General features: G+C 39.2%; 1 non-coding gene across 1 annotated transcript; it reads left to right on the top strand.

Annotated features, from left to right (window-relative positions):
• Positions 1-25369: 25369 nt before the first annotated feature.
• Positions 25370-25477, top strand: LOC114114206 (U6 spliceosomal RNA). Its single transcript, XR_003589039.1, has one exon. It is a non-coding gene; the product is annotated as a U6 spliceosomal RNA (small nuclear RNA).
• The last annotated feature ends 1179 nt before the right edge of the window (positions 25478-26656 follow it).

The following is a 26656-nucleotide window of genomic DNA, read 5'->3' as shown; positions in this document are numbered from 1 at the left end:
AGCAACTTCACTTTAAAAAAAAAAACAAAACTGACCTGGTAAAGATTCAGCGAACATTTACGGGATAAAATATTGCAGAAAAGGTGATTGATAACTGTTGCATCATTTTGTTATTGTCCTTCTTCAGAACTCTTAGCCAGGTATTGTGAGCTGTGCTGAGTGCTTTGGAAGCTGAAGCTGAAGCCCTGTCGTGCTAATTGTGTGTGTGTGTGTGTGTGTGTGTGCCCACTCAGTTGTGTTGTAGCCCACTGGGCTCCTTCATCCAAGGGATTTCCCAGGCAAGAATAGTGGAGTGTGTTGCCATTTCCTTCTCCAGGAGATCTTACTGACCCAGGGATCAAACCCACATCTGCTTGGCAGGCAGATTCTTTACCTCTGAGCCACCTGGGAAGCCCACAAAAAAAAAAACAAAATACCTTTATCTTCAATATCTTGAAGTAATTCTTCAATCCGCAACTATTCTCACACCTTGCAGTTAAAAGGCATAGGGGCTACGTAGCCAGTCCAATTCTAAGAGGCTGCTATTCAGTTCAGTCACTCAGTCGTGTCTGACTCTTTGCAACCCCATGCACTGGAGCACGCCAGGCCTCCCTGTCCATCACCAACTCTCAAACTCATGCCCATTGAGTTGGTGATGCCATCCAACCATCTCATCCTCCTCCTCCTCGTCATCTTCTCTTCCCACCTTCAATCTTTCCATCATCAGGGTCTTTTCCAATGAGTCAGCTCTTCGCATCAGGTGGCCAAAGTATTGGAGTTTCAGCTTCAACATCAGTCCTTCCAATGAATATTCAGGACTGATTTCCTTTAGGGTGGACTGGTTGTATCTTCTTTCAGTCCAAGGGACTCTAAAGAGTCTTCTCCAACACCACAGTTCAAAAGCATCAGTTCTTCAGTGCTCAGCTTTCTTTATAGTCTCTCAAATCCATACATGACTACTGGACAAACCCTAGCCTTGACTAGATGGACCTTTGTTGGCAAAGTAATATCTCTGCTTTTTAATATGCTGTCTAAGTCAGTCATAACTTTTTTTCCAAGAAGTAAGCGTCTTAATTTCATGGCTGCATTCACCTTCTACAGTGATTTTGGAGCCCCAAAAAATAAAGTCAGCCACTGTTTCCACTGTTTCCCCATCTATTTGCCATGAAGTGATGGGACCAGATGCCATGATCTTAGTTTTTTGAATGTTGAACTTTAAGCCAACTTTTTCACTCTCCTCTTTCACTCTCATCAAGAGGCTCTTTAGTTCTTCTTAACTTTCTGTCATAAGGGTGGTGTCTTCTGCATATGTGAGGTTATTGATATTTCTCCCGGCAATCTTCATTCCAACTTGTGCTTCATCAGCCCAGTGTTTCTCAGTTAAATAAACACAGTGACAATATACAGCCTTGACACACTCCTTTTCCTATTTGGAACCAGTCTGTTGTTCCATGACCAGTTCTAACTGTTGCTTCCTGACCTCCATACAGTTTTCTCAGGAGGCAGGTCAGGTGGTCTGGTATTCCCATCTCTTTCAGAATTTTCCACAGTTTATTGTGATCCACACAGTCAAAGGCTTCGGCATAGTCAATAAAGCAGAAATAGATGTTTTTCTGGAAATCTCGGGCTTTTTCAATAATCCAACAGATGTTGGCAATTGGATCTCTGGTTCCTCTGCCTTTTCTAAAACCAACTTGTACATCTGGAAGTTCACAGTTCATGTGTTGTTGAAGCCTGGCTTGGAGAATTTTAAGGATTACTTTACTAGTGTGTGACATGAGTGCAATTGTGCGGTAGTTGAACATTCTTTGGCATTGCCTTTCTTTGGGATTGGAATGAAAACAGACCTTTTCCAGTCCTGTGGCCACTGCTGAGTTTTCCAAATTTGCTGGCATATTGAGTGCAAGCAACTGGAATTCCATCACCTCCACTACCTCTGTTTGTAACAATGCTTCCTAATCTAGAGCCAGACATCCTGGGATGTGAGTAAAGTGGGCCTTGGAAAGCATCACTACAAACAAAGCTAGTGGAGGTGATGGAATTCCAGTTGAGCTCTTTCAAATCCTGAAAGATGATGCTGTGAAAGTCCTGCACTCAATATGCCAGCACATTTGGAAAACTCAGCGGTGGCCACAGGACTGGAAAAGCTCAGTTTTCATTCCAATTCCAAAGAAAGGCAATGCAAAAGAATGCTCAAACTACCGCACAATTGCAGTCATCTCACATGCTAGTAAAGTAATTCTCAAAATTCTCCAAGCCAGCCTTCAGCAACACATGAACCGTGAACTTCCTGATGTTCAAGCTGGTTTTAGAAAAGGCAGAGGAACCAGAGAGCAAATTGCCAACATCCGCTGGACCATGGAAAAAGCAAGAGAATTCCAGAAAAACATCTATTTCTGCTTTATTGACTATGCCAAAGCCTTTGACTGTGTGGATCACAATAAACTGGAAAATTCTGAAAGAGATGGGAATACAGACCACCTGACCTGCCTCTTGAGAAATCTGTATGCAGGTCAGGACGCAGCAGTTAGAACTGGACATGGAACAACAGACTGGTTCCAAATAGGAAACGGAGTACATCAAGCCTGTATATTGTCATCCTGCTTATTTAACGTATATGCAGAGTACATCATGAGAAACGCTGGACTGGAAGAAATACAAGCTGAAATGAAGATTGCCAGGAGAAATATCAATAACCTCAGATATGCAGATGACACCACCCTTATGGCAGAAAGTGAAGAGGAACTAAAAACCCTCTTGATGAAAGTGAAAGAGGAGAGTGAAAAAGTTGGCTTAAAGCTCAACATTCAGAAAATGAAGATCATGGCATCCGGTCCCATCACTTCATGGGAAATAGATGGGGAAACAGTGGAAACAGTGTCAGACTTTATTTTGGGGGGCTCCAAAATCACTGCAGATGGTGATTGCAGCCATGAAATTAAAAGACGCTTACTCCTTGGAAGAAAAGTTATGACCAACCTAGATGGTATATTCAAAAGCAGAAACATTACTTTGCCAACTAAGGTCCATCTAGTCAAGGCTATGGTTTTCCAGTAGTCATGTATGGATGTGAGAGTTGGACTGTGAAGAAGGCTGAGTGCTGAAGAATTGATGCATTTGAACTGTGGTGTTGGAGAAGACTCTTGAGAGTCCTTTGGACTGCAAGGAGATCCAACCAGTCCATTCTGAAGGAGATCAACCCTGGGATTTCTTTGGAAGGAATGATGCTGAAGCTGAAACTCCAGTACTTTGGCCACCTGATGTGAAGAGTTGACTCATTGGAAAAGACTCTGATGCTGGGAGGGATTTGGGGCAGGAGGAGAAGGGGATGACAGAGGATGAGATGGCTGGTAGCATCACTGACTCGATGGACGTGAGTCTGAGTGAACTCTGGGAGATGGTGATGGACAGGGAGGCCTGGCGTGCTGCAGTTCATGGGGTCGCAAAGAGTCGGACATGACTGAGCAACTGAACTGAACTGAATTGAAGGCCCACTTGACTTCGCATTCCAGGATGTCTGGCTCTAGGTCAGTGACCACACCATCGTGATTATCTGGGTCATAAAGAATTTCTTTGTACCATTCTTCTGTGTATTCTTGTCACCTCTTAATATCTTTTGCTTCTGTTAGGTCCATATAATTTCTGTACTTTATTGTGCCCTTCTTTCCATGAAATGTTCCCTTGGTATCTCTAATTTTCTTGAAGAGATCTCTAGCCTTTCCCATTCTCTTGTTTTCCGCTAGTTCTTTGCATTGATTCCTGAGGAAGGCTTTCTTATCTGTTCTTGCTATTCTTTGGAACTCTGCATTCAGATGCTTGTATCTTTCCTTTTCTTCTTTGCTTTTTGCTTTTCTTCTTTTCACAGCTATTTGTAAGGCCTCCTCAGATAGCCATTTTGCTTTTTTGCATTTCTTTTCCATGGGGATGGTCTTGATCCCTGTCTCCTGTACGATGTTGCAAACCTCCATCCATAATTCATCAAGCACTCTATCTAGTCCCTTAAATCTATTTCTCACTTCCACTGTATAATCATAAGGGATTTGATTTAGGTCATGGTCTAGTGGTTTTCCCTACTTTCTTCAATTTCAGTCTGAATTTGGCAATAAGGATTTCATAATCTGAGTCACAATCAGCTCCCGGTCTTGCTTTTGCTGACCGTATAGAGCTTCTCCATCTTTGGCTGCAAAAAATATAATCAATCTGATTTCGGTGTTGACCATCTGGTGATATCCATGTGTAGAGTCTTCTCTTGTGTTGTTGGAAGAGGATGTTTGCTATAATCAGTACATTTTCTTGGCAAAACTGTATTACCCTTTGCCCTGCTTCATTCTGTACTCCACATTCTGAAAACCACAATCACAGAAAACTAAACAGTCTAATCACATGGGCCACAGCCTTGTCTAACTCAGTGAAACTATGAGCCATGCTGTGTAGGGCCATCCAAGACGGACGTGTCATGGTGGAGAGTTCTGATAAAATGTGGTCCACTGGAGAAGGGAATGGCAAATGACTTCAGTATTCTTGCCTTGAGAACCCCATGAACAGTATGATAAGGCAAAAAGATAGGACACTGAAAGAGGAACTCCCCTGGTCAGTAGGTGCCCAATATGCTACTGGAGATCAGTGGAGAAATAACTCCAGAAAGAATGAAGAGATGGAGCCAAAGAGAAAACAACACCCGGATGTGGATGTGACTGGTGATGGAACCAAGGTCTGATGCTGTAAAGAGCAATATTGCATAGGGACCTGGAATGTTAGGTCCATGAATCAAGGCAAATTGGAAGTGGTCAAATAGGAGATGGCAAGAGTGAATGCTGACATTTTAGGAATCGGTGAACTAATAGGCTTAATGCTCTCATTTAAAACTGATCTAGAGACTTCCCTGAGGGCTTTTCCTATGGCACAGTGGTAAAGAATCTGCCTGCAGTGCAGGAGATACAGATTCAATCCTTGGGTCAGGAAGATCCCCTGGAGAAGGAAATGGCAATCCACTCCAGTATTCTTGGCTGGAAAATTCCATGGACAGAGGAGCCAAGGGGTGGCAAAGGGTTGGACATGACTGAGCACAGATAAACTTCCCTGGCAGTCCAGTGGTTAAGACTCCAGTTTCCAAGGCAGGGGGGACAGGTTCAGTCCCTGGCCTGAAAACTAAGGTCAGGGAATAAGATCCTGCATGCCTCACTCACAGCCAATAATAATGATAAGGCTGATCTATTGAGAAGGATGATATGGGAATGATATTATTTCCAAAAGGATAGTTGGAGGATTGAATGTTTTAGAGAATAATACAATGTTTTCTGGCTAATAGAAATATTAACTAGTATTATTGCTGCATTGTTATTTTAATAGTTGGGAATTGGCCTTAAAGTTTTTAAAATGAGAGATGGATACTCCTTTTCCTCTAACTTGAGTTGTTAAGACTGCTGTATCTTCAATGCAAGAAAGGTGAGAGGTGCCTAATACTTAAGTAGTTGCTGTGGCATCATTTGTTATTTTGTTATACTGAAAGTCTTGCTTTACTTAAGCAGTGTAAACAGGATTTATAGGAAGAGTTAGGTAGGAAATCTATTTCCTGATAGGTGGTATTGACCTGTGCTGTTTTCAGTGAGGTGTACTGAAGCAGAGAGGGGCTGCAGCCATTGTTTTAGAGCAGCTCTTCTTCCAAGGGTATCTTTCCTTCAGAAAATTGTAGCTGGTTTTGCTTTTTCTGCTTGCCTATGCCAAGACCAGTTCTTATGAACTAGAGGTGGTGGTAGAAGTGTAGTTGCTAAATGTATATGCTGAGATGTTGCTGGCTGTCTGAGTGCCTCTTGCCTTTAGTCTTACAGGCAACCCCCAGACCAGGTATTACCCCCATTTTCCAGGTGGAGAAAAACTTTCAGGGAGCTAAAGTAGCTCACATACTAGGCCTGTAGCATTTGAAACAGTTTCACTGTGGATTACCTAAAACATTCTCTCCTAGAGTGCCTTCTACCTTACTGGCAGCTCCTTCACACTGAAAACAAGTGACCCCAGCTCCCTCTCTGTGGTTCTAGTCTTGTTTAATCCAACTGCCTACTTGACGTTTGTATTTGGAATATCAGTGTCACCAACTTGACATGATAGAAGCATGACTTGTGATGTAGCTCCCCAACCCACCACCAACTCCCTACGTGCTCAGCAAATGGCACCACTGCCCACTCAAGTGCACAAGCTGAGTATCTAGAAATTATTCATCATTCCTCTTTTCCCTTCACTCCCCACATCCAATTTCATCAGCAAGTCCCGTACATAGGCTGTATCCATTCGCTTCTCTGCATCGCTGTAGCCTACCACCCCAGGTTAGTAACATCTCCAAGGCTCCTACATGCTTCCAGCTCTCACTTCAATCTCTGTTATCCACAAAACAATTACAGTAATTTTGAAGTGTGATTCAGATCACATCACTTCCCAGCTTAACACTGCAGTAGCACTTCTTCAAAATGAGAAAAAAAAACAATTTCCATTGCCCAGGTTTATACAGTCACTTTCGGCCTAGCCCTTGGCTGCCTGTTAGGTTTCCTTTTCCTTCTTGTTACTACATTCCAGTCGCATGGTCTACCTGTTCCTCCAGTAAGTCAACTCATTCCCAACCTTTAGTTCCTTTACATTAGCTGTCCCACTGCTAAGAGTATACTTCAGATTTTAGATTTCCTCCCAGGAGGCATTTCTATGTACCCAATCTGAGGTAGCTACCCAAGTCACTCATTACATCATCATAGTTTATTCCTGTACAAAAACAAATCTGACATTGTTGTTTCATTATTTTTCTATATTTGTTGGTTTGCAATTTGTCTCCAATGTCAGAAAATGAAATACATTCAAATAGAAAAAGTAAATATACCTAATCAAGAATACTGGAGTGGGTAGCCTATCCCTTCTCCAGCAGATTTTCCCAACCCAGAAATTAAACCAGCGTCTCCCGCATTGCAGGCGGATTCTTTACCAACTGAATATGAGGGAAGCCCATGTCTAATCACAGATGACATTATCTTGTATATAGAAAATCCCAAGAAATCCACCAAAAAAACTATTAGAACATATAATTAAGTTCAGGATGTCAGGACACAAGATCGATATACAAAAATCCATTTTTATACACTAGAAAATATGAAAATAACATTTTAAAAAATCCTTTATAATAACATCAAAAATAATAAAATACTGAAGAACAAACTTAACAAAAGAAATGTAAAACTCTTAGAGGAAGGCTCAGGGGTAAATCTTAACTTTGGATTTGACCGTGGATACTTAGACATGACACTAAAAGCACAAGCAACAGCAACAAAAGTAGATAAATTGGACTTCACCAGGTTGAAAACATTTGGATGCAATCAAGAATGTGAAAAGACCGCCCATAGGATGGCAGAATATATTTACAAATCATATATCTGATAAGGGACTTACACCCAGAATATGTAAAGAACTCTTAAAACTCAGCATTAAAAAGACAACCCACTTTTTTAAATAGTAAAGGATGTGAATAGACATTTCTCCAAAGAAAATGGCCAAAACTGCTTGAAAAGATACTCAACCTCATTAGCCATCAAGGAAAGGCAAATGAAAGCCACAATGAATTACCACTTTATACCTTGTAGAATGGTTATGAGCAAAAATCCACCTAATAATGTTTCCAAGAATGTGCAAAATTGGAATCCTCACGCACTCCTGGTCAGAATGTAAAATGGCGCAGCTGTTTTGTACTTTGCAAAACAGTCTGGAAGTTCCTCAAAAAAAAAAAAAAAAAAAAAACAAATAAATAAATAAACAGAGTTACCACCATTTATCTACCAATTTACCGTAACAAGTATATCATTTTCTATGTAGTCTTTTCTTGTGTTTACCTGTACACTCATATACACACAGTGCAGTATTATCTGCCTCTTTTTTTAAACAGGTGGAGAAACTGAGTCCCAGACATGGCAGTTTGTCTAACAGGAACAGAAAAGAATGACCTGAGTAGTGTGCTCTGGGTGACAGTAATACTGTGTTAAACCAGGTAACGTGTGTGAAGCACTTAAAACGTGCCTGGCCTATGTAAATGTTCAAAAGATGTGAAACATTATTAGATCATTATTATTTTGAAATACTGTATTATGCTCATTCCCATTTTTTGGCCTTACCTCATGCTGTTCCCCCCCATCTTGATTGCTTGTGTGCTTTTTGCTACCTGCTGAAGTTTTCCTCTAGTCAACTACTCAACTCTAACCTCTTCCATGAATCTGCTGACCTCTCTCTTCTCTGAATTGTGTTCCATTCACAACATGACCACAGTTTAGCAGTCAGATGTTCTCACTGCTCTTGTTATTGATCTTGACTCCCTACACCTCTAATGCTGTTAGCAAAATTATATATGAAACAAGCAATACAGGGTTCACGTTTGTTCTTTTTGAACGGTGGGTTGTTGTTTTAGACTATGCTTATCTATAGATAATACATTTCCAAAATTAAAAGAAAAAATGAGGCAACCAGAAACTATTGCTCATTGAAATTATGAGAACTTCAAAGAAATTAAGAAAAAGTGAAGCTTCAGCAAGAAATGCAGGCAACTGTCAAAATTATTTTATATCAGGAACAAATACTTGAGGGAAAGGGTCTCTAAAGTATATTCATTCCTAACAATAAGTAGTGATATGATAATATGATAGTGTTTAAGTGTATGGAGTCATATACTCAGGGAAGAAACATGACTTTTACCCAATAAGTAGCGTAGCTGAATTTTTGTTAAGTGACATCTATCTTTGTCCAACAAATCAGTGTGAGTCTCTCTGATGGTGGTTTTGGAGTAGGTAGGTCTAGGTTAGTATTTTTTTTTTTTAATGAGTTTATCAGTTGGGTTTTGTTTTTTTTTTTTTTTTTTTTTTAGTTGGCTGTGCTGGGTCTTCATTGCTGTGTACAGGCTTTCTCTAGTTTTGGTGAGCAGGGACTACTCTCTAGATGTGCTGTGACGTCTTCTCATTGTGGTTGCTTCTCATGTTGCAGAGCACAGGCTCTAAGGGCATGTGGGCTTAGTAGCTGTGACACTGGGGCTTAGTTGCTTTGAGGCATGTGGAATCTTCCCAGACAAGGAATCGAACCTGCATCCCCTGCATTGGCAGGTGGCTTCTTAACCATTGGACAACCAGGGAAGTCCTAAATTAGTATTTTTTTTTTAGTTATTTTAATTGGAGGCTAATTACTCTACATTATTTTGGTGGGTTTTGCCATATATCAACATGAATCAGCCACAGGCGTGTGTGTATCCCCCAACATTGAACCCCCCTCCCACCTCCCTACCCACCCCATCCCTCTGGGTTGTCCCAGAGCACTGGATTTGGGTACCCTGCTTCATGAATCGAACTTGCACTGGTCATATGTTTTACATATGGTAATATACATGTTTCAATGATGTTCTCTCAAATCATCCCACCCTTGCCTTCTCCCACTGAGTCCAAAAGTCTATTCTTTACATCTCTGTCTTTTTTGCTGTCTTGCATATAGGATCATCATTACCGTCTTTCTAAATTCTATATGTATCCATTAATATACTGTATTGGTGTTTATCTTTCTAACGTGCTTCATTCTATATAATAGGCTCCAGTTTCATCCACCCCATTAGAACTGACTCAAATGCTTTCTTTTTTATAGCTGAGTGATATTCCATTGTGTGTATATACCACCATTTCTTATCCCTTCATCTGCCAGTGGACATCTAGGTGATAGCGCTGCAGTGAACATTGGGGTACTTGTGTCTCTTTCAATTCTAGTTTCCTCGGTGTGATTGCCCAGCAGTGGGATTGCTGGCTTGTAGGGCAGTTCTATTTCCAGTTTTTTAAGGAATCTCCACACTGTTCTCCATAGGGACTATAACAGTTTGCATTCCTACTAACAGTGTAAGAGGGTTCCCTTTTCTCCACACCCTCTCCAGCATTTATTGCTTGTAGACTTTTTGATGACAGCCATTCTGACCAGAGTGAGATGATACCTCATTGTGGTTTTGATTTGCATTTCTCTGATGATGCGTAATGTTGAACATCTTTTCATGTGTTTGCTAGCCATCTGTATGTCTTCTTTGGAGAAATGTCTATTTAATTCTTTGGCCCACTTTTTGATTGGGTCATTTATTTTTCTGATATGAGCTGCATGAGCTGCTTGTATGTTTTAGAGATTAATTCTTCATAAGTAGTTTCATTTGCTATTATTTTCTCCCATTCTGAAGGCTGCCTTTTCACTTGCTTATGGTTTCCTTCATTGTGCAAAAGCTTTTAAGTTTAATTAGATCACATTGGTTTATTTTTGCTTTTATTTCCATCACTCTGGGAGGTGGATAACAGAGGATCTTGCTGTGATTTATGTCAGAGAGTGTTCTGCCTATGTTTTCCTCTAAGAGTTTTATAGTTTCTGGTCTTACATTTAGATCTTTAATCCATTTTGAGTTTATTTTTGTGTATGGTGTTAGAAAGTATTCTAGTTTCATTCTTTTACAGGTGGTTGACCAGTTTTCCCAACACCACTTATTAATAAAGAGCTTGTCTTTTCTCCATTGTATAATTTTGTCTCCTTTGTCAAAGATAAGGTGTCCATGTGAAAGTGAAGTCGCTCAGTCGTGTCTGACTCTTTTTGTGACACTATGGACTGTAGCCTACCAGGCTTCTCCGTCCATGGGATTTTCCAGGCAAGAGTACCAGAGTGGGTTGCCTTTTCCTTCTCCAGGGGATCTTCCCAATTCAGGGATTGAACCCAGGTCTCCCTCATTGCAGGTAGATGCCTTACCCTCTGAGCCACCACGGTCCATAGGTGCATGGATTTATCTCTGGGCTTTCTATTTTGTTCCATTGATCTGTATCTCTGTCTTTGTGCCTGTCTCTATGACTGTAGCTTTGTAGTATAGTCTGAAGTCAGGGAGGTTGATTGCTCCAGTTCCATTCTTCTTTCTCAAGATTGCTTTGGCTATTTGAGGTTTTTTGTGTTTTAATACAAATTGTGAAGTTATTTGTTCTAGTTCTGTGAAAAATACTGTTGGTAGCTTGATAGGGATTGTGTGGAATCTATATATTGCTTTGGGTAGTATACTCATTTTCACTACATTGATTCTGCCAATCCCTGAATATGGCATATTTCTCCATCTCTTTGTGTCATTTTTTATTTCTTTCATCAGTGTTTTATAATAATTTTCTATATACAAGTCTCTTTTTCTTTAGGTAAATTTATTCCTAAGTATTTTATTCTTTTTGTTGCGATGATGAATGAGATTGTTTCCTTAATTTCTGTTTCTGTTTTCTCAGCTAGTATATAGGAATGCAAGGGATTTCTGCATATTAATTTTATATCCTGCAACTTTACTATATTCATTGATTAGTTCTAGTAATTTTCTGGTGGTGTCTTTAGGGTTTTCTATGTAGAGGATCATGTCATCTGCAAACAGAGTTTTACTTCTTCTTTTCCAATTTGGATTCCTTTTATTTCTTTTTCTTCTCTGATTGCTGTGGCTAGGACTTCCAAAACTATGTTGAATAGTAGTGGTGAGAGTGGGCACCCTTGTCTTATTCCTGATTTTGGAGGAAATGCTTTCAATTTTACACCATTGAAGATAATGTTTGCTGTGGGTTTGTTGTATATGGCTTTTATTATGTTGAAGTTTGTTCCTTCTGTGCCTGCCTTCTGGAGAGTTTTGATCATAAATGGGTACTGAATTTTGTCAAAGGCTTTCTCTGTATTTCTTGAGATAATAATCTGGTTTTTATCTTTCAGTTTGTTAATATGGTGTATCACATTGATTGATTTGCAAATATCAAAGGATCCTTGCATCCCTGGGATAAAGCCCACTTGGTCATGATGTATGATCTTTTTAATATGTTGTTGGATTCTGTTTTCTAGAATTTTGTTGAGAATTTTTGCACCTGTGTTCATCAGTGATATTGGCCTGTAGTTTTCTTTCTTTGTGGTATCTTTGTCTGGTTTTGGTATTAGGATAATGTTGGCCTCATAGAATGAATTTGGGAGTTTACCTTCCTCTTCAGTTTTCTGGAAGAGTTTGAGTAGTATAGGTGTTAACTCTTCTCTAAATTTTTGGTAGAATTCACCTGTGAAGCCATCTGGTCCAGGGCTTTTGTTTTTTGGAAGATTTTTGATTATAGTTTCAATTTCCGTGTGGGATGGGTATGTTAAGATTTTTTGTTTCTTCCTGGTTCGGTTTTGGAAGGTTATCCTTTTCTAAGAATTTGTCCATTTCTTCCAAGTGGTCCATTTTATTGACATATAACTGCTCATAGTAGTCTATGATCTTTTGTATTTGTGTTGTCTATTGTGATTTCTCCAATTTAATTTCTAATTTTATTGCTTTGATTCTTCTCTCTTTTTTTCTTGATGAGTCTGGCTAACAGTTTGTCTATTTTATTTATCTTCTCAAAGAACCAGCTTTTAGTTTGTTGATTTTTGCTATAGTCTCCTTCATTCCTTTCTCATTTATTTCTGCTCTGATTTTCATGATTTATTTCCTTCTACTAACTTTGGGGTTATTTTCTTCTTTTTCTAGTTGCCTTTAGGTATAAAGTTAGGTTGTTTATTTGATGGTTCTCTTGTTTCTTGAGGTAGGCTTGTATTGCTATGAAACTCCCTCTTAGCACTGCTTCTACTGAATCCCATAGATTTTGAGTTGTTGTGTTTTCATTTGCATTTGTTTCTATGTATATTTTGATTTCCTTTTTGATTATTGGTTATTGGTTATTCAGAAGCATGTTGTTTAGCCTCCATATGTTTGTATTTTTAATAGTTTTTTTTTTTCCTGTAGTTGATGTCTAATCTTACATCAACTTGTGATCAGATACATTGATATACAGATACATTGTGGCCAGAAGAGATGCTTGAAATGATTTCGATTTTTAAAAATGTAACCAAGGCTAGATTTATGGCCCAGGATGTGATCTATCCTGGAGAATGTACCTTGTGCCTTTGAGAAAAAGGTGAAATCCATTGTTTTGGGGTGAAATGCCCTATAGATATAAATTAGGTCTACCTGGCCCATTGTATCATTTAAAGTTTGTGTTTCCTTGCTAATTTTCCGTTTGGTTGATCTATCCATAGATGTGACTGAGGTATTAAAGTCCCCCACTATTATTGTATTACTGTTAATTTTCCCTTTTATACTTGTTAGCATTTGCTTTATGTATTGGGGTGCTAAGTTAGTATTTTTTTAAAGGTCACCAGGTGACTGTTGTGAGAGAGGTTGAGAACTCTTTTATGTGACATTCCATCTTTAAGTGACCAATACTGTAAACCTCAGCCAAAGTTGTGTTCAGGAGCATAAAAAAAATCAAGAAAGCATATATTCTGATGTTTTCAGAATATATGAAAGCATATATGTTGCACAATATATGTGCTACTCACTCCAGTGTTCTTGCTCGGAAAATCCCAGGGATGGGGGAGCCTGATGGGCTGCTGTCTATGGGGTCGAACAGAGTCAGACACGACTGAAGCGACTTAGCAGCAGCATATATGTGCTACAGTACAGTGCACTCACCAGAGTGCTGCCATAAGGTGGCACCAAAGTACAAGAAAACCATAGTTTAAGTCTCATTAAGCTTGATGCTTGCTTAGTCTTCCTTGCCAAGTACACATATGCATATTGGTTGTAAAGGGAAACAGAATATTGAGGAAAGAACTGTTAAAAGGAATTTTAGCTAAAATACATTAGGAATCCTAGAAGGCAAATGAGAGAAAGGAAGAAAAGGATTTAAAAAAAAAACAAGGAGCACCACTTAAAATATCAAATTTAAATTTCATGCCTTTTCTTCAATACCAGAATTGCCTATTCCCATAATAGTGCTTTTATATGTTTATTCTATAGGTCTGTTATGCCCATGCATGTTGTTAAACTTTTATTACATATACTATGTATCCACAACATAAAATACTATTTAAATTTAGTATAATGAACGCATTCTATGTATCTCATTTGATTTTTTTATGCTCTGCATTTTTGAGATTTATACATTTTTGAGACAGGTAACTCCTGTTTATTTATTTTAGCTACTCCATAGTCATCTATTCTGTGAATCTACAAAAGTATGTGTTTATTTCCTGTAAATAGGCATTGAGTTTATTTTGAAAAATTTTTTGTAAAATAATACTGCAGTAGAAACATTTGATCATTGTCTTTGTGCATCTGTGAGTTGCACAAGTGAGCTGTTCTCCAGAGTTGCCCCACCACCTGGCCTGCTAGCATATATGTGAAGGTCCCCATCATTTCCGCTTTGTCACCAACAGTTAAGGTTATATCAATTAGGATGACTAAATTAAGCCACAACAACCAAGAACTGGGCTTCCCAGGTGGTACTAGTGGTAAAGAACCCATCTGCCAATGCAGGAGAGAAGAGGCGTGGGTTTGATCCCTGGGTAGAGAAAAGCCCCTGGAGGAAGGGATGGAAATCCACTCCATTAGATTTGGACACAACTGAAGCAACTTAGCACACAGGCACACAACCAAGAACCACCAGTGGCTTAATTCCAAAGTTTATTTCATGCTGCAACTGCAGTGCAGGTCAGCAGTGAAAGGCTATTCATTGCGGTCACTCAGGGACCTGGGCTGAGAGGATCCATCCTGACACATGCTTCTGAGAGGCAGGGACAGAGAACTAAAGGGCTTCCACTCTGGCTGTGAAAGTTTCTGCACAGAAGTGACACACATCATTTCTGCTCACATTTAATTGGCCAAAACAAATGATGTGATCACCTCAGAATTCCAGTTTCTCCCTTGAGAGTCTGAATGTTTGTGAATGGTTACCACATACTGATAGACTTTAATTTTTATCAGTTCAGTGAGTATGAAACAGTGACTTGTTATTTTTATTTGTATGTCCCTAATTATTACTGAGGTTGGGCATATATTCAGATGTTTTTTGTCCGTATGTGTTTACTCTTTTGAAAATTGCCTGTTTTTATCCCTTGCCCACTTTTCTATTGAGTTTTTCAAATCTGATTTTGCAGCATATCTTTATAGTCTGGCTACTAATCCTTTATTGACTCTATCTTCCAGACTGTGGCATTGCTTTCCACTTTGTTTAAGGATCCTTTGTTAATGGAATGTAATTTTAATGTGGGGCTTCCCTGGTGGCTCAGAGTAGTCATTTTTGCCAATTTTTTTTCTTTATGGTTAGTAGTTTCTGCATCTTATTTAAGAAATCCTTCCTTTGGGACTTCCCTGGTGGTCCAGTGGCTTAAGACTCTGAGCTCCCAGTGCAGGGGTCTGGGTTGAATCCCTGGTCAGGGGCCTAGATCCCACATGCCACAACTAAGGGTTTGAATACTACAGCTGTAGATCCCGCGTGCTGCAGCTAAGATCCAGAGTAGCCAAATAAATGAATATTGCTTTTTTAAAAGGAATCTTTTCTTGTTCAAAATTTATAGGAATAGTTACTAGCAGAAGTTTTAAAGTTTTGTGTTTTCACACTTCGATCTTTAATCTGCCTGATATTGACTTTGGCTCTGCTATAAAATGAGGATCTGATTCTTATTTTTTTCCATTTAAATATAAAATGATTTCAGCCTCATTTTTAACTTATAATGATGCCTGTCATATAGTGTCATGTTTCTGAATATGTATAACCTTTGCCAGGATCCTACTTTTATCCATTTATCTTTGTCTAATCCTGTGCTAGAACTACAGTGTCTAATTTACTATGGCTTTATAAAGACCTTTGTATCTGATTAAGTCCAACCACCTTGTTCTATTTCTTTCTTATTTTTAAAAATAGTTTACATGGTTTAAAACTTAAAGGCTATAAAACGATTGTATGTCAGCAAATAGAAACCATATTAGGTGTTTTAATGTGCTGTGCTGCGCTGCGCTGTGCTGTACTGGGTTGCTCAGTCATGTTTGACTCTTTGCAAGTTCATAGACTGTAGCCCACCAGGCTCCTCTGTCCATGGGGATTCTCCAGGCAAGAATACAGGAGTGGGTTGCCATGCCTTCCTTCAGCAGAATCTTCCCAAGCTAGGGGTTGAACCCAGGTCTCCCGCATCTCAGGCAGATTCTTTACCAGCTGAACCACCAGGGAAGCCCAAGAATACTGGAGTGAGTAGCCTATCTTCCTGGCCCAGGAACTGAACCAGGGTCTCCCACTTTGCAGGCACATTGTTTACCAGAAGAGCTTCCAGGGAAGCCCAGGTGTTTTAATAGATGGGTGTCAATACTAGAAAGCAGACAATGGAGAATTAAAAAAATGAAAAGAAGATATTGAGGTACAAGAGTATTTACAGGTACAACCACCACCCTTAGGGGTGAGAGAACAAAGTGAAGAAGTTTTCTATTTATCATTTTTCCTTTTACTTGGTGAATGGTGTGTTTTGGTCCTTTCTTTACATTAAGCTTCTCACGTTTAACAATCTAATCTTTCATGACTTTAGATTCTGACTCATGTGTAGAAAGGTCTTTCACATTTAAAAGCTATAAAGAAATTCTCCATGTTTCCCTGTAGAATGTATATGATTTTATTTTTCCCATTTAAGTATTTGATTCATTTGAAAGTTTTCAAGGTATAATATGTGAAGTATGGATGCAACTTTGTGTTTCTTTCAGATGGTTACCCAGGTTCCATGCTGACAATAAATACACATATTAGAATTCTTTCCTCCACTAGTTTGAGATGCTGAAGTTTTTACACACTGAATCCTGGTGTAAGGTAATTCTAATTGCAAACACCTCAAAGGGCTCAAGCACAATAGAAGTTTACAAACCCCCCAAAGGGCTCAAGTACAATAGAAGTTTACATGTCGTATGAAAAATTTCAATACATATTCTTCATTAGCAGACAGCTTCCTGAATTGGTAATTTGAGGACCCAGGCTCTTACTATCTTCTGACTCCACACTTTTTAAAACAGACTTCCAAGAAGCCATGCTTATCAGAGGACGGGGAAGAGACAATTACATGTGGGCAGGCCTGGTAATGGCTTACATAACTTTGCCTCAAATTCTGTTGCTTTGAACACAATCACATGGCCTCACCTGTTTTTCCATAAATTTCTATTTTTTAATTTTTAAAAATATTTATTTGTTTTTGGCTATATTGGATCTTCATTGGTACTCACAGGCTTTATCTAGTTGCAGTGAGTGGGGGCTATTCTCTAGTTGAGATGCGTGGGCTCCTCATTGCGGTGGCGTCTCTTGTTGCAGAACACAGGCTCTAAGGACTGTGGGCTCAGTGATGGTTGGGCTTAGCTACCCCACAGCATGTGGGATCTTCCTGAACCAGGGATTGAACCCATGTCCTCTGCATTCCAAGGCGGATTCTTAACCTCTGAACCACCAGGGAAGTCCCATAAATTTCATTTCTAGTTAGCGTTTCCTGAGGCTGCTAAGAGTCGGACACGACTGAGCGACTTCACTTTGACTTTTCCCTTTCATGCATTGGAGAAGGAAATGGCAACCCACTCCAGTATTCTTGCCTGGAGAATCCCAGGGATGGTAGAGCGTGATGGGCTGCTGTCTGTGGGGTCGCACAGAGTTGGACATGACTGAAGTGACTTAGCAGCAGCAGTTGCCCTCTATGTTTTCTTTTTTTAAAGATGTTTCTGATGTAAACCATTTTTAAAAGTCTTTATTGAATTTGTTACAATATTCTGTTTTATGTTTTGGTTTTTTGGCCCCAAGGCATGTGAGATTGTGGCTCCCCAACCAGGAATCTTCCAATTCACCACCTGAATTGGAAGATGAAGTCTTAACCACTAGACAGCCAGGGAAGTCATTCTCTTCCTTAATCTTGTCAGAGGCTAATATATTTTATCAGGTTTTCAAAGAACCAGCTTTTAGGAAGAAAAAAAAAGCCATTGGATGAAGAAATTTAAGATTATGACCCATTCTTCCTCACCCTCAGTCCCACCCCCATAAACGAAAATGTTTGAAGATCAATACAGTGGCTGACTTTATTTTTTTGGGCTCCAGAATCACTGCAGATGGTGATTGCAGCCATGAAATTAAAAGACGCTTACTCCTTGGAAGGAAAGTTGTGACTAACATAGACAGCATATTAAAAAGCAGAGACATTACTTTGCCAACAAAGGTCCATCTAGATAAAGCTATGGTTTTTCAAGTAGTCATGCGTGGATGTGAGAGTTGGACTGTAAAGAAAGCTGAGCACTGAAGAATTGATGCTTTTGAACTGTGGTATTGGAGAAGACTCTTGAGAGTCCCTTGAACTACAGGGAGATCTAACCAGTCCATCCTAAAGGAGATCAGTCCTGGGTGTTCATTGGAAGGACTGATGTTGAAACCGAAACTCCAGTACTTTGGCCACCTGATGGGAAGAGCTGACTCATTTGAAAAGACTCTGATGCTGGGAAAGATTGAGGGCAGGAGAAGAAGGGGACGGCAGAGGATGAGATGGTTGGATGGCATCACCGACTCAATGGACATGGGTTTGTGTAGACTCTGGCAGTTGGTGATGGACAAGGAGGCCTGGCATGCTGCAGTTCATGGGGTCGCAAAGAGGTGGACACGACTGAGTGACTGAACTGACTGACTGACTCTTATGAAACGCATGAGGTGAGTTACAGACCGTGTTTGCTAATGTGAATAAAAATTTTCTCATTCCTTGATGATGAAATTTTAAAAAATTTAGTACAGAGAGCATTTTTTAAGAGCCCAGCTAGCAAGACTATACAGTTACTTTGTAAATACATGAATTTTCCCAAATTTGCAAAACAATTTATAAGATTCTTGTCAAAACTCAGCTAGCTAGCAAGCTAACAAACTATTTCTCCTTTTTTTTTTTTTTTAGTTTAGAGAAATGATGTATATTGCAAAATCCTCTGTGTGTGTGTGCTTAGTCGTTCAGTCATGTCTGACTCTTTGCAACCCAATGGACTGTAGCCTGCCACGTTGCTTTGTCCATGGAATTTTCTTGGCAAGGATACTGGAGTGGGTTGCCATTTTCTCCTCCAGAGGATCTTCCCAACCCAGGGATGGAACCCTCAGCTCTTGTGTCTCCTGCATTGGCAGACAAATTCATTACCACTGCACCACTAATATTCCATAAACTTGTGTAATATGTGACATAGTGAAACCCATATTTTCTGTATTAAACTGTGCATTATAGAGACAGAGAGGGCCTGGACAGAGGTAAATGTAACCTGAGTATATCCTGTGATAATACTATAAAAGCTCTGTTAAAGATAATACCATAAAAGCTCTGTTAAAGAATAATTAGTATGGACTGGTCATTTCCTGTTAAACTACAATTCTGTCTATTGTATTTTTGTTTCCTATTTCATTAATGTTAGTTTTTTACTTGAACATATACAAAAAGCAAACTTTGTTCATGGATAGGTTTACAATATTATAAAGTTGTTCATTTTCCGCCAATAAGATACAAATTTAGTGTAATTGCAATAAAAATGCCATGTTTTTCATGGAACTGGATGAATTGATAATGAAGTTTATATGGAAAAAAATATGCAGGAAGAGCTAGGAAAATCTTGAAAAAGAAATGAAATGTAGTGTGCAGAATAGACTGGCCCTATAAGATGTGAAAGCACTCTATGAAGTCTCTACAACTGAAACTGGGTGTGGATCTACTAGGATCTAGAAACAGACTTAAGAAAATAAAGAATTTGAGTGCATGACAAAGGTAGCATCTCAAGCCTACTGGGAGAGATGGACTTTTAACAAATTAAGCCTTGGGACAGCTGTATATTTTGAAAATGACAGATTTGCACTGTAGCTGATCATATACTAGAATAGAATCTCAAAATATCAGAGAGCTATTTATAAATAATTAAATGAAAAAAGAAGTAGAAAAAATGTGTATGAATTCCTCTATAATCTTGGAGTGGGGAAAGCAATAAAGAAGACTGGTGACTACTTTTTAAAATAACTTCATGGCATAAAGAAAATGAATAAATAAGTCAGGAAAGATTGCAATTTGGAGAAAATATTAAAGGTTTTATTACATAGGGCTGAGGATGGGATGGCTGGTTGGCATCACCGACTCGATGGGCATGAGTTTGAGTGAACTCCGGGAGTTGGTGATGGACAGGGAGGCCTGGCATGCTGCAATTCATGGGGTCGCAAAGAGTCAGACACGACTGAGCGACTGAACTGAATCTCACTGATATATAATAATTATTTAAAAATCAAGATGAAAAATATAAAAGACAAAAACTGATGAAAAAGGAACAAAATATTGGATAGACAGTTCACAGAAAAAGATATATGAATGGCCTTCAAACAAACAAAAGGTGCTGAGTGTATTATAGGAGAAACACAGCTTAAAACTATACTGAAGTACCAATTTTCAACTTTCAAAATGACAAAAAAAAATTTGAGAAGAATAAAATGGTACTGCCTTAAGGAGGGAAATTTGGCAATGTCTAGCAAATATACATGCGCATTTATCCTTTGACCCAGCAACGCCACTTCTGGGCTTCCCTCATAGCTCAGTCAGTAAAGAATCTGCCTGCAGTGTGAGGGACCTGGGTTCAATCCCTGGGTTGGGAAGATCCCTTGGAGAAGGAAATGGCAACCCACTCCAGTATTCTTGCCTGGAGAATCCCATGGACAGAGGAGCCTGGCAGGCTACAGTCCGTGGGATCTCAAGAGCTGGACACGACTTAGCGACTAAACCAACCATGCCACTTCCAGGAAATTACTATGAAATTACATCCTGACAAATGTAAAATGATACAAAAGTAAAATTAGTCCTTATAGCGCTATTCATACACAATAGCAGTAATGTGAAAACAACTCAAATGTCCATCAGCAGGAAACTGGTTGAATAAATAGGGCAGCAACAAATTAGAGCTGTCCTCTCCAGTATTCTGGCCTGGAGAATTCCATGGACTGTATAGTCCTTGGGGTCGCAAAAAGCTGCACATGGAGTGACTTTCACTTTCAGCACAGTAGAGTACTGACTACCATTACCAAGAACAAGGGCAAAGATTATTTCTATGAATTTTTAAATGTGGTTTTTATTTATTTACTTTTGGCTGTGCTTGGCTTTCATTGCTATACAGGCTTTTTCTTTTTCTGTTTCTTTCTCTAATGTGGTGAGTGGGGGCCACTCTCGAGTTGCAGCGCACAGGCATCTCACGGCAGTGGCGTCTCTTGTGGAGCATGGGCCCCAGTAGTTGTGAGGGCTTCAGCAGTTGTGGCACATGGCCTCACTAGAGCTCCGGGCTCTAGAGCACAGGCTTGGTAGTTGTGGTTGCTCTGAGGCATCTAGGATCCTCCCAGATCAGGTATCAAACCCATGTCCCCTGCATTGGTAGGTGGACTACTCACCACTGAGCCACCAGGGAAGCCCTATTTCTGTGAATTGATGTAGGTGTATTGAGCAGAAAAGCAAGAAATGTATACAGTAAGAGTCTTTTGTTTAGGAAATAGAAATAAATTCATAGACAATTTTTAAACAGTATACTCAGTTTTACTTAACAACATATCCACATTAGTTCAACAATAAATACGTTTATTTTTGCAAAAAGAAACAGAAAACATCAGTCAAAAAAAATGACAAAACTAATTATCTCATTATAATCAGATGGGGCGCAGGAATAAGGTGGAGAGGTTAGGAAAAGCTAGGCTTCTCTGAGCATAACTCTTTACATAGTTTTGATTTAAAAAACAATTTTATTTTGAAATCATTATGTAAAAGGAAAAAATGGGACATGAGAGGGCGGTCATGTCCTGGGGTCTTGAATGAGTCCCTGGGATCAGCCACCAAGTGAGGGTTCTTGACTTTGTGAAGAAAAGAGTTCAAGAGCAGGCCATGGTAAAGTGAAAAGTTTGTTTAGAGAGATATATATCCCACAGACAGACTGTGGGCCATCTCAGAGGATGAGAAAACTGGAAAAGAAAGATCGCTAAAGAAATCTTTAAAGATTATTCAATCAAATTAGGAAGAATTGTGTGGCAGATAATGTTGGGTTGCTTACCCAGCAGCCATTCCCTTCCTTCTTGGCTAATAGAATTCTAGATTTTCTCAAGTGTTAAGTAGTAAGATGCTTATAAGGGAAGCCAACCCTTCACTAGCCCCAGAAGATGAATTTTGATTAGTCCAGGCTAGTAATGGTGATTCAACTTCCCTTGCCAGTGATTCATTTAAGAATGAGCAGGTGATTATGGATAATGAGAGGTGAGGGAAAGTCTGTTATAACATTTCTGGGAAATTTTCTCTGCTATTTAAAAAATAGGTGTGAGTAAGGGATGCACGCTTCTTCCCTTTCAGACCTCAGGATTTTGTAATGTCATAACATGAAGCTTGGAATTGCTGAAACCATATTGCAATCAGGAAGAAAGCCAAAAGAGGACAAAGTTGCTACACTGAAAAATGGATTTCAATTTAGTAAAAGTCTTTGGCTAAACTACTTCAGGACATTTTGTGAGAATATGCTTTTTTTTGTTTGTTTGTTTCAATAGTTGAGTTGGATTTCCTGTTACTTGCAAGCAAATACATCCTGACAGATCCAAAAGCATTCTTCACACACACAAAAAAAGGAGGGGGGTGGGCGGGGGGAGGAAAATAGTTCTAAGGAATTCTGGCCAACATAATAAATATAAAAAATGATTTCTGAAACTAATGGATTTAATCTTTTTAAAAGTTTATTTTGAAATAATTCAGAGCTTACAGGAAAAAATTGGCACAGAGAATTCCCATATACACCCAGAGACTGCATTCAAGTTTTGTGAATTGTCCCAATTATATTTTTTATATTACCTATTAAGGATCCAGTCTAGATTCATGCCTTGTACTTAGCTGTCATGTCTCATCACACTCTCTCAATCTGGGACAGTTCCTGGGTCTTTGAGTTTCATGCCCTTGACATTTTTGAAGATTATAAAGCAAAGAATTTTATAGACTGTCCTTGATTTGGATTTGTCCAGTAAACCCTCATATCCTACTGAGTGGCACAGTGGCAATTTGTACTTTGTTGGTGCTATTAAACTTGATCATTTGAATAAGATCATATCTTCTAATCTCCAGTTCAGTTCAGTTCAGTCGCACAGTCGTGTCCAACTCTTTGCGACCCCATGAACCACAGCACACTAGGCCTCCCTGTCCATCACCAACTCCTGGAGTTCACCAACCTCACGTCCATCAAGTCGGTGATGCCATCCAGCCATCTCATCCTCTGTCATCCCCTTCTCCTCCTGCCCCCAATCCCTCCCAGCATCAAAGTCTTTTCCAATGAGTCAACTCTGCATGACATGTCCAAAGTACTGGAGTTTCAGCTTTAGCATCAGTCCTTCCAAAGAACACCCAGGATTGATCTCCTTCAGAATGGACTGGTTGGATCTCCTTGCAGTCCAAAGGACTCTCAAGAGTCTTCTCCAACACCACAGTTCAAAAGCATCAATTCTTCAGTGCTCAGCTTTCTTCACAGTTCAACTCTCACATCTATACATGACTACTGGAAAAACCATAGCCTTGATGAGACAGACCTTTGTTGGCAAAGTAGTGTCTCTGCTTTTGAATATGCTATCTAGGTTGGTCATAACTTTCCTTCCAAGGAGTAAGCATCTTAATTTCATGGCTGCAGTCACCATCTGCAATGATTTTGGAGCCCCAAAAAATAAAGTCTGACACTGTTTCCACTATTTCCCCCATCTATTTGCCATGAAGTGATGGGACCAGATGCCATGATCTTCGATTTCTGAATGTTGAGCTTTAAGCCAACTTTTTCACTCTCCTCTTTCACTTTCATCAAGAGGCTTTTTAGTTCCTCTTCACTTTCTGCCATAAGGGTGGTGTCGTCTGCCTATCTGAGGTTATTGATATTTCTCCCGGCAATCTTGATTCCAGCTTGTGCTTCTTCCAGCCCAGCGTTTCTCATGATGTACTCTGCATATAAGTTAAATAAGCAGGGTGACAATATACAGGCTTGATGTACTCCTTTTCCTATTTGGAACCAGTCTGTTGTTCCATGTCCAGTTCTAACTGTTGCTTCCTGACCTGCATATAGGTTTCTTAAGAGGCAGGTCAGGTGGTCTGTATTCCCATCTCTTTCAGAACTTTCCACAGTTTATTGTGATCCACACAGTCAAAGGATTTGGCATAGTCAATAAAGCAGAAATAGATGTGTTTCTGGAACTCTCTTGTTTTTTTGATGATCCAGCGGATGTTGGCAATTTGATCTCTGGTTCCTCTGCCTTTTCTAAAACCAGCTTGAACACCTGGAAGTTCATGGTTATGAAGTTATTTTTCTTCTCTGTAATTAAAAGTATTTTATGTGGAAATACTTTGAAACTATACTAATATATAGTTACTCATAACATTTTTATCAATTAGTATTGGAACCCATTGATTATTCTTCCTTCAGTCAACTACTACTATGATAGTTGGCAAATGGTATTTTTCTATTTCTCTCTTACTGTAAGAAAAAGTTGTCTCTTATCCACATATTTGATTCATTTGTTTATTGCATGCATCCTTTTTAACTCAATGAGTTAAATAAATATCAGTGTGATGCTCAAATTATCCCAGACTTGACCAGCGGGAGCCCCATCAAGCTGGATAATGTTTCCTCTTGACATCTCCCCATCATTTATTTTTGGGACTTCCATCTTCTCAGCACAATAAAATGTTCCAAGCTCAACTTGTGTTTTCCCTGTTCCACTCTGGAATCAGAGTCTTCAAGGAAGACTGGTTCCTTTTAGTGACGAGTGGTATTTAGAAGCCAATGTCTGGGTCCTAGATGTATTCATTTCTACTGGGATATTTCTGCTTCTGGGCCCACACTGTGGTCAGAGCTAGGAAATATAAATATATACTTTACTTCCATATTTATTTCTGTAACTATTCACCTATATTATAAACTATTAATTCACACTGGTAATGCCAAACCATTTCAGTACTGCAGGATTCATCTAACATTTCCCTTTTCGTTTTTGTTTCTTCAATCTCAGTTGGTGATCAATCTGGCTACCATTATCTGAAATATCTTTTCTCATGTACTGAATCACCCATGTGAGCCAATCTCCTAACCACCCCCATGCTGCCCCCACCACTCTCTCCAATGCTGTCCTCACAATGGGTTGCGATGACCAGCTGCCATAGTGTTATCCCTCTTGCCCTGCTCTGATCCCATCCTTATATGGACCACCATTACATTTTCACTTGTGAAAGAAATTGATTCTGAAAATAAATAGCATGGGAACCTTTTCTTTGCTAATAAAAAGATACTATGTGAAATGAAGAAATCACTCAAGTTTATTTAACTTTTTAATATTTGAATGGTGGTATTCAAAAAGGTATCCGGTCTAAAAACACTGTTGGCTTTTAAAAATACATTTAAAATATCTTGAACAGGCAATAATAGGAGTAAATCACAAAAATATTATACAATGCAAAAACAAAAAACCCATGTATGAAAGAAGTCTTTATATACTGTGTTTTACATACCGTGCCCACTTTGGCACCATGTATACTAAAACTAGAACTCTACAGGAAAGATTAGCACGACCTCTGTGCAAAGACAACACAAACTTATGAAGAATTCTTCTATTTTGTTATACATAAATGTTAAAAAATAATAAACTAGAAAGGGTATATATTGTAACATTCCATCTAGATGAAATCTGGAAATAGGAAAAATTGAATCTATAGCAATAGATAGCAGATCAGTGGTTGCCTCATTCCGGGGAATTTGCTGCAGAGGGGCATGAGGGGAGCTATGATGGAAATCGAAATTCCATTTTGGGGTGACAGAAATGGTCTATAACTTGATTATAGTATAAATTTGTCAAACACTTGAAATGCCTTTTATTATATGTAAATTATATTTCAACTAAATTGATTTTTAAAGTATTGAAATTATAGAATTCTAAAGAGCTGGAAAGGATCTAAGGGTCTCCTGCTTTTTCAGAAGATAAAAATTGAGGTCTAAAGAGGCTAAATCATTAGACCAACTAGTTGGAGGATAGACTTAAGTTTTCACATTTTAACTAGTTCAGTATCTTCCCATGCCTGTGTCTTTTTTCTTGACATGACAGGATGCCTGACCAGAAAAGTACTCTGCAAAAGATCAAATCTGTGTTTTTCCTTTCATAGTACAGGTTAGGGTAGAGAATGACAGAGGGAAGCTTTACTTAGGATAGGCAAGCAGTAAGGAGCTCTGAATGTCCTGGGAGAAAGGCATAGCAGGACTTTCTGTGTTACTATAAAAATTTTTTTTAAACCATCTCATTTTTTGGCAAGTGGTGCTTGCTGTAGAGAAAGGGAGAAATAATGGTTCTGGAACTGCTGCACATTGAATCATCCTGACCCAGCCCTCCTGTAACTGTGTGTGACCTGCTCAGTTGATTGTGAAGAGTGGACCCTTGGGAGGCCAACTGTGGAACATCCTTGGCAAACAAACTAAGTTGTCTTCCTTGTTCAGCCTCATAGCAGGAATATAGACCTACAAGGGCCTCGTCTATAAGCAGTGGACAAGCACTGCCTTTTGGATCAAGGGGGACGGCTTTCCAAAAGTGACAGTGTGAGATGAGAAACTATGGCATTAGCCAATTGATCAGTGGCATTAGATCAATTGATCTCTAATTAAGAAGAGAACAGAGCCCACTATAACCTGCATAAGTCATTGCTTGTGATATCTGGGCAATCTATGGGGGAGTGTTCTCCAGGTGGGATATAATGGGCATCCTGCTAAAAGGGCTTTGGGTGATTAAGCAGTTGTTTGGAAAAAACAAAA

Source organism: Ovis aries, chromosome 3, assembly GCF_016772045.2.
Source record: "Ovis aries strain OAR_USU_Benz2616 breed Rambouillet chromosome 3, ARS-UI_Ramb_v3.0, whole genome shotgun sequence".
Taxonomy (NCBI): domain Eukaryota; kingdom Metazoa; phylum Chordata; class Mammalia; order Artiodactyla; family Bovidae; genus Ovis; species Ovis aries.
Note: the sequence above shows the minus strand (reverse complement) of the source record. Positions and strands in the feature narration are given on the sequence as shown.